Source organism: Cervus canadensis, chromosome 4 (assembly GCF_019320065.1).
Source record: "Cervus canadensis isolate Bull #8, Minnesota chromosome 4, ASM1932006v1, whole genome shotgun sequence".
NCBI classification, from domain to species: Eukaryota; Metazoa; Chordata; class Mammalia; order Artiodactyla; family Cervidae; genus Cervus; species Cervus canadensis.
In genome coordinates, this window is record NC_057389.1 from 13,945,052 (window position 1) to 13,957,786 (window position 12,735).

The 12,735-nt window shown below is 38.2% G+C and overlaps 1 pseudogene; it reads left to right on the forward strand.

Annotated features, from left to right (window-relative positions):
• Positions 1-4,645: 4,645 nt before the first annotated feature.
• On the forward strand, positions 4,646-10,861 carry LOC122439174 (annotated as a pseudogene).
• Positions 10,862-12,735: the final 1,874 nt, after the last annotated feature.

Consider the following 12,735-nt stretch of genomic DNA (forward strand, 5'->3'; position numbering starts at 1 on the left):
TTGTTTCCATGCAACCACTTCGTGGAAACGAAGGGCTAGTCCTTTGAGATCACAGTGTTTGGATGGTTCACATCAAGTTGCAAAGCTAAAATACTAGAACAGCCTCATTTAGCTTCACATTAAAATAATGAAAAGCCTCCTCTCAGTAGTAAATTCTGATACACTTGTCTCCAATGAGACAGCATCCTGTAGGCAATTACTGTTTCTAATTTAAACACATAAATTTAGTACATAATGTTACATGATGGGTGTCTCAGATAAGGCATAAGTGCCATTACTGACACCATTACTTTATCTGTCCAAAAGGAGTTATCCTAGGTCATACGGATGGTTCCTTCAAGCACTAACAGATCTTAAAAAATTTGGCCAATTTCTCTCTTATGCTGTAAGTTATATATAACATTTTCTAGTTAAAAAGAGACTTGGGTGTGCCTCATTCCTTTGCGTGTTTAAGGCAAATAAATTGTGAGAAAAGGCAGAAAAGAGTATTAATTGAGCACCTGTGAAGCACCAGTTCTATTTGCCTATCTACCCTGACTGCAGCTTAGTCAACAGTCAGGATTTTATTGCATACTTATTTATAATTGCTCAAATTCAGTGACCCAGTGAATGATATTTCAGTTGTGAAAACTATATAACTTTCATGCTTTTTGGTTTCTTACTGAAGTGTAGTTGATTAACAATATTATACTACTTTATATTTTCAGATAACATTCAGTATTTGTCTTTGACTTACTTCACTAAGCCTAATATTCTTTAGGTCCATCAACATTGTTGGAAATGGCAGAACTTCAGTCTTTTTTATGACTAATATTTCATTGTATATATATATATATGTGTATATATATATATACACATGCTACATCTTTGTCATTTACCTGTTGATGGACACTTACGTTGCTTCCATATTTTAGCTATTGTAAATAATTTTACTATGAACATTGGGGTACATGTATCTTTTCAAATTAGTGTTTTTCATTAATCCTGCAGTAGAATTGCTGAATTATAGTTCTTAACTTAATTATAGTTTTTAACTTTTTGAGAACCTCCATACTGTTTCCCATAATAGCTATACCAATTTACATTCCCACCAACTCTGTGGGATGGTTCCCTTAAAAAATTTTTTTTCGCAGTATATATTTTGATATACACACACACACACACACATATATGAGTGAAATGGTGTTTTTGTTTTTTTCATGGAAGAACAGTTGATTTACAATGTTGTATTAGTTTCAGGCATACAACAAAGTGATTATTATACACACTTATGTATTTTTCAGATTCTTTTTCCTTACAGGTTATTATAAAATATGGAGTATAGGTACTCGTGCCATGCAGCAGGTCCTTGCTGTTATCTAATTTAATTAATTCATTAACTTTTTAAAAAATTAGTTATTTTTGTGACTGCACCACATGGCTCATGGGATCTTAGTTCACTGACCAGGGATTGCACCGAGGCGCTGGGCAGTGAGCGTGTGGAGTCCTAACCACTGGACTGCCACGGAATTCCCGGGTATGTATTTCATATGTAGTAGTGTGTACAGGAGTTTTAATCTCAAACTCCTAACTTATCTCTCCCCTGCACCTTTCCTCTTTGGTCACCATAGGTTTGTTTTCTATGTCTGGGGGTCTGTTTATTTCTGTTTTTTTTTAAGTTTATTTGTACTTTTTTTTTTCTTTTAGATTTGTACTGTTTAAAGTTTATTTGTACTTTTTTTTCTTTTTAGATTCCACTTGTGACTGGTATCATATGGTATTTGGCTTCCTCTGTCTTACTTCACTTGGTATGATAACCCTGAGATCCATCCATGTTACTGCAAATGGCTGTTGGTTGGGGCTAAGTCTCGGTCCCCAAACAGTGACTTCTGCGAGAGCGCATGAATGAGTATTCCCTGAGTGTCCTTGTCCCCACCTTGAGCCACAGCTGCCTCCCCAAGAGACCCTCAAGACCTGCAGGTGGGTCTGGCCCAGACCCCTCTGGAGTTGCCGCTTTGGCCCGGGTCCCAGTGCGTGTGAAGCCTTGTGTGTGCTTCCCAAGAGTGGAGTCCCTGTTCCCCCGCTTCCTGTGGACTCAAGCCCTGCTGACAATCAAAGTCAAATTCTCTGGGGACCCCTCTTCCCAATGCCTGACTCCACCCCAGATTGTGCAGCCTGACATGGAGCTCAGAGCTGTCACTCCTGGGGGAGAATCTCTGGGTTAAAATTATTTTCCAGCTTGGGGGGTCTTCCACGTGGTGGATATGGGATTTGATTATACCATGAAAGTACCCCAACTTTTTGGCTATAGTATATGGTGGTTTCTAACTTAGCCTTTGGATATCGAATATCTTTTCTGGTAGGTTGGAGTCTGTTTTCTCAGTGGTTGTTCAGAAGTTGGCTATGATTTTGGTGTTTTCATGAGAGGAGGTGGACTCAAGTCCTTCTACTCCACCATCTTGTCTGGATGATTTCTTTCAGTAAAGCCAGAACACCTGTGCCTAGAGATGACGGACATCCCTGATTTCCCTTCTTCTTCCTTCTGTTTTCCCTGCCTCCTCTGGCTGGGGCCTCGCTCTGGGGGGAAGGACCTGATCCCCGCTGATCCCCATGTGGGGTCACACTGGACTCCATCGCCACTGAGTCAGCGTGGTCTCAGGCTGCCACTGAGCCTCCTGCACTGATATTTTCTATTGTTTTCTGCTCTCTGCTTTACTGACTCCCTTTGATTGTTGTTTCCTTCCCTCTGTTGACTTTGGGCTTTGCTTATTGTTCTTTTCAACATGAGGTTAATTGAGATTGTTTCTTGTTTTCTTGAGCTAGGTCTGTATTGCTATAAACGTCCCTCTTTAGAACCACTTTTGCTGCATCTCATACATTTTTGGAAAGATGTGTTTTCATTTTCATTTGTCTCCGGGTATTTTCTGATTTCCTCTTTGATTCCTTCACTGACTTTTTTTTTTTTTTTAGTAGCATGTTGTTTATTCTCCATGAGTTTGTGCTTTTCCCATTTTTCTCTCTGTAATTGATTTTAAGATTCATACCAGCATGCTTTTTCTAATATATGGTACCTCTCAAACAAAAATACATTTGCAAATTTAAGGCTTAAATTTATAAAAAAGATTAGACTAAAATAACTTTCCTAACTTCCTAACTGAAATAACCTTATTCAATTAGAAAAAACCACCTCATTTCCATATGCAATGATTTTAACATCCATATGCTTCAGAAAGCCGCTGGCAGTTTTAACAATGGCAGTTGATATTTACTGTCATCGTGATACAAGTAATATGCTAGGTACTTTATAGGTATTTTATTTAATGTTAACAAGCCTGAAAAGTAGATAGGATGCCTGTTTTATTAATGGAGAAAAATAGAGGCTAATAGGAATTAAGTGACAAGTGGGAAATGCTTGAATTGAGAATCACTTCTAATCCTGACTGATACCAGTCTTTGCTCTACAGCCTTTCAGGTCCTTTAAATTTCTAGAACACATTGACTTTGTTATTATGCAATAATAGTAATATTCTAATAATCTTACTCAAATTAAAAATTCCAAAGGCTTGAGAGGCAAAGAAAATGAAGGTTAAAGACAACCACTAAACTCAGAAGCCAGCCAATGTGCAGTCTTGCACGAAACACCCCAGGCTCAGCTACACTCACGTAGAAGAGCAACAACATCCGAAAGCCTGAAACATGAAGCCTCCCGATTTCCCGTACTTGGCTTGTATACAGATGGCACTGGAGTAAGCAACACATTGACACCACCAAGTATCAATTTCAATAACTCTGTCATCATGTTCTCCCTTTAGAAGAATGAGTGGAGAACAAGAGTGAAGTTTGTTATAAATGTAAGAAGTCCTGATTATAATTCTGCTCAGCCAACAGCAAAGATCACAGGGAGCCCCAAAGTGCATTTATGTCAACTGGACTTTGGTTGTTTGCTTGGATCTCCATCCATGAGGGAAAGTAATAAAAGTGAAGATTAAAACATCAAGCCTTGGAAGCAGATGACCAATTGTTGGACCTAGAGGGTGGACTTTGATAATAAAGAATGTTCTTCTCTGGTGATTGACACCCTTGTATACCATGTGAATCAAATGTTCATTTCACACACAAGTTTTAGTACATGTTGGATGCTTTTGTGTTTTATTGTGGAGGCGGGTTGTGATAAGAATTCAAGAAGTAAAGCATAAAAGAAAATATGCCTAATGAAACTCTTCTGTGCCATTAATTCTAAAAATTCTGAAATATTGAAAATGTGGACCAAAAAGCATCACCTGCCATTTCAGTAAACAACAAATTATATCCACCATCAAGCCATCAGCCACTGCAGCTGCCCCTGATGGCACAGCCTGAGGGGAATTCAGAATGGAGAAAAACAGGATACTGGCTCTGGGTATTTAAGATGCCTGTCAAAGAAATAATTTCAGTTGGTCTAGAATCTTGCATCTTCCCATTCATAGAAAAGCACTAAAATCATTAACTTGAAGATGTCTTGTGTGTGTATGTGTGTGATCAGTAATAATCTTTTCATGTTTGACTAAAAATTTTTTTTCAGCAGTAACTCCTACCATAGACTTCCACCTGGGCCTAGAGCAGTTTTTAAAGTAGTGGGGGGAGGCGGGCGGGTTGGGACCACCTCAGTACAGCCGCTGGCAGTATCATGGCGACCTGGAACCTCCCTTCCCAAGAATATGAAAGTGATGGTGACTCTTACGAAGCGTTGGATTTGAGTATGCCAGAAGACACCACCGGTAGAATCAGGTGTTTGCCCGCAGCTTTGGACCTATGGTAGAAAAATACTCAGTAGCCACCCAGATTGTAATGGGTGGAGTGAGTGGCTGGTGTGCGGGATTTTTGTTCCAGAAAGTTCAAAAACTTGCAGCAACTGCAATAGGTGGTGGCTTTTTCTCTTTCAGATTGCTGGTTGTGGTGGCTGTGTGCAGATCTACTGGAAGAGAGTTGAAAAAGATGTAAACAAAGCAAAAGGACGATGAGGAAACCAGCAAATGAGGCAGCACCCAAAATCAATAATAGAAGAAACAACAGAATTTGTCAGACAGAACACTGTGATATCCAGTGGATTTGTGGGAGGCTTTTTGCTAGGCCTTGCATCTTAAGAAGGTGAATGTTCTATCACAGTGGAATCACCTCTGAGAAGAGACTTGGTGGTGATAAGATGGTCTCGACCTTACACATTGACAGATTCTCCAGGATTGGATGATAAGAAACAGCTAGCTGGGCAGTACCAAGCTCACTGCTTAGCATTTTGCCATCTGAAATTTGACAAACGAGTATCTGCTGTAAAATGACCTATATGAGATATATATATATATATATATATATATATATATATATATAAAATAGTATCCCTGAGCAAAACATGGCTTTCATTATTTTTTTAAAAATTTGTGTTTGTTTAAAATTTGCCTGTAAAACACTACTATTGAATGTAGATATGGAGAGATTAAAAAAACATCTATTGGATATATTCCCCAGTAGAATATTATCTTCATTTTATTTTAAAAAAAGAAACAAACAAAACTCCTACATATCCTGTCCCCTCTTTCCCTCTTAGTAATAGTCCTCCTGAGCTTTCTGAGGGGATGCCTTCCCAGACTCCAGTCCTCAGTACAAAATATAGTTCTAAATTTTTAGGCTGTGTGTGTCTGTGTTTGTTTTTTTGTTTCCAGTTGAGTTTTGGTAACCAACAAAGGGATCCAGAACAGACTTCTCTCCCTCACTTGAACTCTACAAGGAACGGGAGCTTTGGTATCAGCAGAAGCCCCCTTGATCCTGTTTGCCCTTCCTCAAAAAGTCCAGATGAGTTTAAGTGAGTCTCTCTTAGGTCTCAGACATCTGGTTATTAGCTGAAGAGATTTTGTTGTTATTATTCAGTCACTAAGATAAGTCCGACTCTTTGTGACTTCATGGACTGTAGCACTCCAGGGCCCCCTGTCCTCCACTATCTCCTGGAGTTTGCTTAGATTCATGACTTTTTTTTTTTTTGATTCATGACCATTGAGTTGGTGATGCTATCTAACCATCTCATTCTCTGTCGTCCCCTTCTCCTCCTGCTCTCAATCTTTCCCAGAATCACTGTCTTTTCCAGAGTCGGCTCTAGACATCAGGTGGCCTAAGTGTGGGAGCTTCAGCATTGGTTGGTTGAATACTCAGGGTTGATCTCCTTTAGGATTGACTGGTTTGATCTCCTTGCAGTCCAAGGGACTCTGGAGTGTCTTCTCTAGCACCACAATTTGAAAGCATCAATTCCTCAGCACTCAGCCTTCTTTAGACTTCCTTTGTGGCTCAGTGAAGAATCTGCCTACAATGCAGGAGACCCTATTCAATCCCTGGGTCAGGAAGATCCCCTGGATAAGGGCATGGCAACATACTCCAGTATTCTTGCCTGGAGAATCCCATGGACAGAGGAGTCCGGCAGGTTACAGTCCATGGGGTCACAAAGAATTGGACACGACTGAGCGACTAACATACACACACAGCCTTCTTTATGGTCCAGCTCTCACATCCATACATGACTACTGGAAAAATCATAGCTTTGGCTATATGGATCTTTGTTGGCAAAGTGATGTCTCTGCTCTTTAATACGTTGTCTAGGTTGGTCATAGCTCTCCTTCCAAGGAGCAAGATACTGTTCTATTTGGTGGTGGCTCAACGCCTGCCTTAAGAAGCAGGTTTTCTTAGAATCTTACTTGCAAGGAGAGGTACCTGGCTTATCCTCCGTTGAAAGACACTGGGAAGATTTAATACATACCTACAGAACTTAAACTTCCAGTACTTAACAGGAAATTAAAGGAAATCTTGCCCTTAAGATAGCCAAACTGAGATTCTTTTGAGGTTACAGAATTAATTTTTGTGTGTGTGCACAGCTAGAGAAAATCTGGCTGGATAAAACACCTTTTCACAATTCTGTCCTTAAAGTAACAAAAGCCTTTCTAGGAAGGACCTGCTTTTCTCTCCCTGTATATTTGGAATGTAAATATTCCACCTGAACTTAGGCACCCCTCCTTACAATCCCCCGTCCCGGCCTGCTCTGGTTTGAGACCTGGGTCTCTCATCCAGAAGGCACACATTTGGTGCACATTTGGCAGCCAGTTGGATAGACTGGAATTCATAGCTATCCTTTTGTCTGGCTGTGCCAGTTCTCAAGGACAGTCGTCACAAGGGCCCCAGCTCTTGGTCATCTCCCACTTCATTTTACCTGCCTGCACAGTGATGGCCCCTCACTTTCTTAGACTTTGGGGAAGTAATCTTTGTAGCTGTTGTGAAGTCTACATGCTTAGCACTCCCTTGTGGGAACACGTTTTGCACCTCATTGGTGTGAATTGCTATAAAGATACTACTTGTCAGTGACCAGGTGATGGACCCTTTAAATTGGAAAAGGTATTAAATTGGTAGATATTTAGAGAGCTCTCATTTTAAACAGCTGTTGTATTGGTACCTTTGCGGGGTAGGGGGGGAGGTGTGGAAATTATAAGGTTTTATATATATGTGTGTGAGTGCTCAGTCGTGTCCAACTCTTTGTGACCCCATGGACTGCAGCCCACCAGGCTCCTCTGTCCATGGGATTTCCCAGAAAACCAGCAAGAATGCTGGAGGCACAGACACACACCCCACACCCATCACACACGTATATAACGTAGGAACTCCCTTAGTTTAAAATAAGCAAAAGTTTGGGAAACATTTTTTGTGGTCTAGACTTCCTCTTAGTCTTACAGTTGCTAATAAAACATGAGATTGTTAATTAGATTAACAGGGAAGTAAGAAGCTGATGGAAAGTCTAAAGACTTCTAGCCAACAAGGTGGACATTTTAAAGGGACTTGTTCCAAAAGGATAAAAAAAAAAAAGAAAAAAACTTCAGGTAGTTCTCAAGAAATGGGGCAGATAAAACAGATATTAATAGGATTAAAACAAAGGTTTGATACAATACTACCTAGTGTTGGGGACCAATAAGGGGTCACTTTGTTCCATTTGACCTTGAAGGGCCCCAACCCTGTCTACTATATTTACCTTAGTTTAAACAGTACATATATATTTAGCAGACTGGAAAAATTACACTGAGATATCTGACCAGCAATTGCTTGTGGCAACACTAGGCCAACCAATCAAGTTAAAAGATTAAAAAGGCCTGAGTCCACTGGTTCAGCTCCTCACTGGGAACCTCAAAGCATTTTTACAAAAAAAAGTAGATAAAATGGCTGGAGGATAAAAAGGAAAGCTTCTGGGACTCCTAGTAAGACCAAGGCTTGTTGATGATGGGGTCCTATTGAAAACTGAAGTTAAAGGTATAAAACTGAGATGAAAGTTTCTAAACATTGGTATATTTCCATGGGCTTTATATGACATGGTTACATCTCCTGTGCCTAATTAGATTGTGTGATGGACCTTGTATCTCACTGGGGAATGTGTCCCCTGCCTACTTTAAGATGGGGCGTATACATCTGCCCCTAAGGTGATATTAATTAAACATACTGAAGGAAAGTACTAGCGTTACCGAAGCCCACAAAATATTAAAAACTGGGAGCTAATATTCTGGGGTTCATAAAAACAATAATAGAGTATTTTTGCTCTGAGTTTGACTTCTGCCCTTAGAAAGAGGGTCTTTGTTGAATACCTTGTGCAAACTTTTGAAGCCCTGATGAACTGAACCCTAAAATTCTAGAATATGGAATTCCTGATTTTCAGTGTAGTTGGAAATCTTATTCATTAAAAAAAAAGAAAAAAACTAAAGAAAATGTAGCTGGGCAAATCGATATTTTTATACCATTTAGGTGGCAAATCCGTTCTTAGGAGAGTTAAAAGCAACTGTCTAGCAAATCTCAACAAATCAAAAATTTAAGTACAGTCCACAATGACTTGAGACTGAGCCTGATTACCTCAATCAGATGGAATCTGAAACCAACGGGAAAAAAGGGGGAGGGGGAGAAAGCCTTTTTCAACTCAAACCTCTGAAAAAATCTCCCTCACCAAAAGCAAATTCACAGCTTCATTAAGGATTTGTCGTAGACAAATACAAATCTTAAGTCTTTTCCACAAATAGTAAAGCCTTAATCATCTGAGTAAATAAACTTATTTCACTGTTATAAACTAGTAAGTTTATGTTGTAATGCCTGACTCATAACTAACATTTTAAAGCTCTAAGATCTCTAGTTATGTCTGTGCAAATTATACATAGGCCTCTCTCTCCTCTAGTATTCCCAAAATTTATAAAAGAGCTCTAATTTACTTAAAAGTGCTTGCAAATTAAATATTTCTAAGTATGAAGAAAACTGGCCAGATAGAATTTTAGGTTCATGTAATCCAGGAAATACTAATATCTGGTATTAAAGCTATCTTAAGCTTGTTGGTTTAACCAATAGACCTATCTTATTTTTATTGTACCTAGGTGTTTTGAAGGTCAGTAAGTTAATTATGTCTGTTGCAACGTTTGTCAGCAAGCAGAATTAACCTGATGTATTGTTTTTTTAAGTTATAAAATATAAATAAGAGTTTTCTGGTGAACTCTTTAAGAATAATGTTTTGGATCTACCTAAAATAGTTTCTCCAGATTTTTGGTAACTTGAAACTTTAGAACTTTGCTAAGGTAAATGGTGGAATTCACTGAATATCCAGATTATTTCAAGTAAGATAAAATCCTGGAACATTAATTGCTGAAAACTAAAGATGTTTGGTTATTAGACACATCTTGTAGCACATTGAGGAGAGATACTCTATGAGAAAGCGCATGTTTCTAGAGGTTATAGAATATGTTCATAAGTTTACCAATCAAGAAATACTGGTGTGTTCATAATTGCTTGCTTCTTAGTTTTCACTAGAAATCAAGGTTTTTAAGGATTGGGAATTAAGCTACTGGAAATATTTTAGTATGCAAGGAAAGTAGGATGTGTGTTTTCAGCAAAAGAAGGTATGAGGAATGGAAATGTATTGTGTTAAGGGAAAAGAGATTTTTGCCCTAAAGCTGATTAATTCTAAATGCAAAAGAAAAATGAAGAATAAACTAAATAGGTACAGAAAATTGTGCAAAGTTTGTGGAAAGGGAGGACTGAGAACAGTTTTGGACATAATTAGGCTGAGATTGGATTAAATTTAATTAGGTAAGTGAACTTTGTAATTCAAGGTAGATTGGTGCAGGGCTGGAGATTCCTCTTCTGTTAAGAGGAAAAAGCTTTCTGGAAATGTTAGGCTACTTTTGATACATGATTATGAGTTTATTTGTCTTTTAAATGATCTGTACTTACCTTAAAAATCTTTTGTCTCTTCGGTTGAATAAGTCTTGTTTCAGTGACCTATGATTTTATTTGATAGTGTTTAAATGATCTGATAGTGTTTTAAAACTTTGTGTCTCTTACAAACTTGCCCAAATGAAATTCTAAACAAAATTCTTCTGACCTGTAGCTAACTTTGGGATGCTTCAAAGGGCCCCTGAAATATTCCCAAAACAGATACTAAATTAAATGAATTTATTGGGTATATTACATGGGAAATACGATCAAATAAGTGGTGGCAAAATTTTCTTATATGGGTAGATATCATTAATATGGATGTTCCAAATCTAAAATTCTAATACATCCTGGTATGTTATCAAGTCATAATTCTAGTCATCTTAAAATGCTGTATGTCATAGAAATAACCAAGTTTCTTGTCAATTGTGTTATAATCAGATTTTAATTTAACCATGCCATTTTAAGTCTTTAGTCACTTATGTTAATAGACAATCATTATTTTACTCAGATGTTTTTATGAAGATCCTAAAGAAGATTCATAAAAAGGACTATTGGACAAACAAGTTTCTGATGACTTTTAGATCATACTACTAGAAGGGGTAAGAAATTACAGAGCTCTAATTGAAAACCTGACTTCACCCAGATCAACAGGAATTATGAGCAATAAATGATTTATAATTTTATGACTTTTTTTCTTAAACACTGCCTTTTTATCTTTTTCAGAAAGCCTTTCTTATGTTTTGACCTGCAACAAGTTGGTAATTGTTATCTTCATTTACAAAAGGTGTGATTTATCTCTACTTGATCCCTTCAGAATTTTTCTTCTCCAGCTGCCTCCCCTGTGGACTTGATGACTTATTGTGACCAGCTTACATTCAGTTACACCAATTGTTTTAGTCTGTCCTCTTGTTTCTCCAACTATTTATGCCTTGTCTCTACCTGCTATACTATGATTTTATTAATGATACTAGCTGTATTTACTCATATCCTGTCTATAAGATGGGCTTCCTTGGTGGCTCAGATGGTGAAGAATCCACCTGCCGTGCGGGAGACCTGGGTTCGATCCCTGGGTTGGAAAGATAGTTTTCTATTGCATTATGCAATGGTAACCCATCCTCTGACAAAATTAATGATGGCTGAAAGTCTTGAGGCAGTTGATCAAATGTAACTCTACCCAGAATAACTGTAATAGTGCAACTGTAGAAATGGGGAGAAGCAACAAGGGAAAATTTTCATGGGTCATAATTCCTAGTGCTGTGGGAAAATTGATCATGGAATATCTCCCAAACCTTGATCTAATTTATGACCACAAGGAGGTGCTACGGACAAAAAAGTTGCCCGTCATTTCAATAATGAACTAGCTCCACGATCAAGCCCTCAGCCACTGCACCTGCCCCCAACATGTACCCTGAGGGTAATTCAGAAATGACAAAAACAGGATCCTAGCCCTAGATAAAATACATATCAAAGGAATTTCAATGCGGCTAGACTCTTTTCATATATAGAAAGGCACTAAAATCTTTTAACTTGATGTCTTTTGTGCCTGTGATTTACAGTAACTGTTTGATATACAACCACATATTTTCAGCAAAAATGCAAAACCTCCTACATATCCTGACCCCTACTTTACCTTTTTGGAACACTTTGTCAGACTGAGAGGCTGCCTTCCTGGACTGTAGTCCTCAAATAAAACATAATTCTCAACTTATAGATGATGCATTTATGTCAGTTAACATCTATAAATTCCACTGGAATAGAAACATTTTTTATATAAGGTTAGCCAAAAGGTTTGTTCAAGTTTTTCAAACCTGAACGAACTTGTTGGCCAACCCAATAATGGATTTTAGTTCAATTTTTACTGTACATCTCTGTGAACAAAGTATCAGAAATTGAACTAGTAGCTTCTGAGCAAAAATCTTTTAATTTCTAAGAGCATTCCCCCAATATATTATTAATGGTAATAACTTTAACTTTTGCCCTTTCTTTCTTTAGAAGGCAGCACCCTGTGGCATGTGGGATCTTAGTTCCCCAACCAGGGATTGAACCCGTGGCTCTGCATTGGACGTGCAGAGTCTGAACTACTGGACCACCTAAGTCCTGGTAATATTTTAAAAGTGTATTGCTTCAATGTGTATTTTTGTATGCCCAGAAATAGTGTCTCAATTCTTTTACCCCAAACTCTATTTGCCTTAAAATGCCTAACTTTAAGTGCTAACAATTTATATAGAGGAATACTGGTTCTAATTCCAACACCGGCGAGCCTAAGATATTCTCAGTTCTCTCCCAAGAATATTTACGGGAATCAAAACAAGGAACTTCTTATTGGAGATCTGACCAAATGGCTACTCGAGTGACCTGTGTATTTATAAGAATCATTTCATTCTAAAAATAATTGCCCTACGTGGAGTGCATCCACTGATAATTTTAACCCCACTCCACCCCATTGAGCGCTTAGCAGTGTCTGGAGACATTTTTGGTTGTTTCACTGTGGGTAGGGGAGTTGCTACT